The following is a 5,034-nucleotide window of genomic DNA, read 5'->3' as shown; positions in this document are numbered from 1 at the left end:
TAAAGAAATATGATTTTTTTTTATTTGTTGTGTTTTCATCTATTAAGGGCCTAATTTTAAAATAGAACAGGGCCTCCAAATTATTTGGGACGACCCTGTTGGTGATTAGAAGGTTAATGAAATAATTTTCTATGTAATCTACTTTATTAGTATATTAAAAGTAGATTGATGGTGGGCGCATCCATTAAGACATTTATGACTCGTTTGGATAGAATAAAGATATTGTTCTGTCTTCAATTTGAGATGAGTGTTTTATATTTTTGGATTTATATTACCAGCTTTGTTGGGGCATTTTGACTTTTGTACTTGGTTATACTAGACAAATCTTATACATGGTATTATATTAAGGGCAATGCTAACCAGTGCCGCGGGGGCATTGGATACCGGGGCATTGGATAAGGATCATTAATTACATTATAGATTCATTAATATTATTTAAAAAAGAGCTTATTAATAGTGTTATTTAAGAACAAAAATGAAAAGAAATGGAGCCATAAAGAGAAAAATTAAGAACATTACATATTATCAATTACTTTTCATTTTTATTTACGGCTGCTTATTGCTTTTGCATATTTCATTTTCAATGTCTAATATTTCTTAATTTCAAAAAATACTACTTTTCCTTTTCATATTTAGTTAAAAAAAGATATTATGGATAAAGTGTTATCTTATTTTTTTTTGTATTTCATCAAAATATTTGGATGTTTAACTTGAATTTGAATTTTTATTTGATTTTTTAGTTATTATTTTACTTTTTTTACAATATTTTAAGAGTTTTTAATTTTGTTTCTAGTAAATCATGTTCTCATATTAAAATATAATAATATTAAAATATAATAATATTGAAATAAAGTTATGAAAAAGATAGTGGATAAATTAATTTAAGTCAATTTAATATTTACATATGTGTAATTACCATTTATTTCAAAACAATAATAATTTAATTAAACCTCATTTAATACTCCTTATCCAGTACCCTCAAGGCACTGGTTAGCAGAATCCTTATATTAATTGTTTTTTTATAAATAAATAATTCACTTTTCAATTATCATAATGTTTTTTTTCTTTAACGAATCTCTTCAACTAGCTTTAATTATTGAAGTCAATTTGGTATACAACTATATATCTCTCTCGTACAAGTTGTTAACATTTGTGATTAAAAGTGCTTTGCTTTTTCAAGGACTTTGTGTGGGAACTCAAAACACAGTCTTCAAGTTAATTGGCAGAAAATTTGAGGGAGATGAAAATTGTAAGAGAACGAGTGGCTTAGAGAGTGAGAAATAAAAGTAAGCATATTTAAATTTGGGTCAAATTAATACTTTATGATCTTTTAAAACTCATTGAAAACTAGCATCTGACTAGCATTTACTCATGCTCATTACCAATTAAAATACTAATCTATTACAGTACTTTCCCTCTAAACCTTCTTTGATTTTTTATACTAACTATTTCTATTTTTCCAGTTTTGGTCTATTTCGGCGCTGTCTATCGTTGTCTATGTGAGACATTTATTTTGATAAGTCTATCATACAAGAGATCACTTTTTTTTGCCTATTTTTTTTTTTAATTTTGCAGGGATTATTATGTAGGGATCAAAATTCCCCGCTATTTATAAATTTTAATTTTACTATTCATAAAAAAAAACTGTTTAACAATATTTTGTGGGAATTTATGTTTTTTAGTTAATAACCTCCGAAAATGTTTTGAAAAAAAATAAATAAAAAACAACAAAAAACCATGCTTACTCACGAAAGGTCTCACCGTAGCTTAAATGTCTATTTCCCTAATCTTATTTGTTTATTGGTTCAATAAGTTTTACAAAAAGAATTATCATTTTCTAAATTGGAGTTCAAGTTTCAAACTTGTAAAACTCCTTTTATTTTTATTAAATATCTTCTGCTTTCGAATATATATATATATATATATATATATATATATATATATATATATATATATAATTTTAAATTATTCCATAAATATATTTATAGAGTCTTTTTTAATGTTGTTTAAAAATTATATTTACGAGATAATTTACGAGATAATTTAACATTAAATAAAAATTATATTTTGAAAAATATACTTTCAAAAATAAAAGGATAAAAATAAAATTTAAGAATCTAAGAATATTACGAGGTGGAGTGAAATATTGGCTTCTTTTTTTAACTTCTTTAATGAAGTAAACAAAATATTAATTAGTGTATAAAACAAATTAATTTGTGAGTTTAACTTTTTAAAAGACAAAAAATGCAGTCTAGGAGTGTTCATGAGTCGGTTTGGGTTGAATTTATCCAAAACCATAATTCAATCCGTACATGGTACACTGGTTTGGGTGAGGAAAAATAACCACCCACAATATCATTGGGTTGGATTGGGTTGGATAATGGATTACCCAATATTATTTTTCCTTATATAATTATTAATGATATGTTACATTTTTTTTAATAAATAGTTTAACGTATTACTGTTGTTTTTTAAAACATCAAATGTCAAAATGTATAATGAAATTTATCATAAACATATATTTGTAAAAACCAAAGTTACATTACAGTAAAACTTATAATTGCATAAAATACTTGTAATTTATTAGAATTAGCATCAAAATAATCAAAATGTGGCATCCTAAATAAGTTAAAATCATTACTCACTAAATAAAAGATGTTCAAAAAGTTGAAATTGAAGCAAACAAAATTAAAAACATCAAAGTCATCACTTGTCAAATTACAAAAAAGAGAAAAAAATATAGTCACTCAATAACCCATAAGTTTTGCGGGTTGGGTGTGGATTTACCCATAACCCAATTATTTTAAATGGATTTTCATTTTTAAAAATCGTATTCACTCAATAACCCGACCCAACCCACTTTATTGGATCGAGTTGGGTGGATTTTATTGGATTTATTGAATTTACCCAACTCATGAACACCCCTAGTTATGTCTGCTAACACAATTTCTCAATTTTATGATTTGACATGATTAATTAAAGCATTTTTTTTATAAGCAAGCTTCATTAACAAAACGAGTACTAGGGGTACTCGAACCCGCTTACAAAAGACGAGGAACAATCTTCGGAATAAAATTTCCTACCAATTGAAACCTATCCTAGGCATCCCACCGAATTTTTACAAAAGTCGTAACAATTACAATTGGCTAAAGAAATATTACTCAAACATAACCATTTACAAACCTTCAACTTAATGTTCCACCCCAAATCCGAACTACTTGGTTTAACACCGTTAAAAACTATATCGTTTCTATACCTCCATATACACCAAATCACCGTTAACCAAATGCCACTAGCTTTGTCTTTCTTAACTCCCGCCTTGCAACATTCATGTTTCCATCTAACCAAACTTCCTGCTATATTATTTTAAAACTGTAAATCAGTCCTAACCAACTATATATCTCCATCCAAATTGATCTAATGAAACCGCACCCTATGAACAAATGGGACAAATCTCCAGCTTCCGCTATACACCAAACACACCTTACGTCAACGGTAACACCTCTGTGAACTAACGAAGTTTTAGTCGGAAGTCGATCCATTATACATCTCCATCCAAAAGCCTTTGCTCTGAACGGAACTTTCGCTTGCCAAACTTCCATCAAACAATCCTTTCTCGTGGCCGAAATACTCCTAATCTCCTTTAATCCGAAAAGTTACTTATACCCGCTCCTAGTTGTGTATCCGACATGAATGTCCGGCAACCACAAAATTGCATCCGTAGCATTCCGAGACACGACAACATTCATTAAAGACTGCCGTAACAGCATCACATCTTGCTGCAACACCAAATCAATAGCATCTATGCCAAAATCTCCCCACTCCCATCCTGAATCCTTCCAATCTCCCATGATCGAAACCATCCCTCCCTTCTCCATACTTGCAGCATACAGAGCCGGATAAAGAGACTTCAAAATTCCCTCCGACAGCCATCTCGCACTCCAAAATGGAATAAGCCTACCATTGCTCAGTCTGAACTCGCAGTTTCCTGTCAAAACAACATCAGAAAACTTTGATTCTATGTTCATCAAATCATTCCACCATTTGCACCTAGACTTAACCTTAAAATTATCTTGAGCAGTTAAAATTAAATGACTCAAGTTTCCGTATCTCGCGGTTAACACCTTCACCCAAAGCCCATTGGAACCTTGTAAAATCTGCCACCTCCATTTGAACAAAAGAGCAGCATTAAACTCCTTAAAGCTCTTAAACCCTAAACCCCATACTCTTTAGGTAAGCACAACGAGTCCCACCTAAACCAATTAATTTTCCTCTTTCCTCTTTCCTTACTTTTTCCTATTTTTGGAAAATATATTTTTGACTAGACATCACTCTCTCCACTCTCGATTATCTGCACTCTCTTATCATTAGAGCACTACCTTAACTTTATACTCCCTTTGTCGCATAATGAGTAATCCAGCACACTATTTTACACAGTTTAAGAAAAGTGCATAAAAGTAAGAGAGAATATTACTTTTACTATAGTACCCTTATCATGTATTGGAAATTGTGAAATCTTTATTAATTAGAGGGTAGAATTGGAAAAAATGCATTGAAAATTGAAATGAGTCATTCATTTTAGGACATCATTTTATTCCAAATGGGCCACTCATTGTGGGACAGAGGGAATACTTATTTAATTAATTTTATAATAACTAAAACTATTTTTTTTTAATTATATAAAGATATTAATTTCAAATAGTATCCTTCTTATTTTTATGAACACAAATTATTTAAAAATACCATTAATTGATAATCATTTTTAAAAATAACAAAATAATTAAATTTAATATATTCAAAACCAATATTATAAAGAGGTTAAAGGTAGTGCACCGACCGTGTAAAATAATTTTACATTGTCATCCAATAAAAATTCATCAATTAATCATGTCACACGATTAACTTAAAAGTATTAGGATGACTTAGTATGTTACATAGTGGTAATTAATTGACCGTGTAAATTACATTGTCATTGCATATATTTTTTCTCTAATATAAATATGTTTACATTCAAAATTATCATGAGTACTACTT

The sequence above is a fragment of the Vicia villosa genome, unplaced genomic scaffold, assembly GCF_029867415.1.
Source record: "Vicia villosa cultivar HV-30 ecotype Madison, WI unplaced genomic scaffold, Vvil1.0 ctg.000197F_1_1, whole genome shotgun sequence".
NCBI lineage: Eukaryota > Viridiplantae > Streptophyta > Magnoliopsida > Fabales > Fabaceae > Vicia > Vicia villosa.
The sequence above is the reverse complement of the archived record's forward strand: the minus strand, read 5'-3'. Positions refer to the sequence as shown.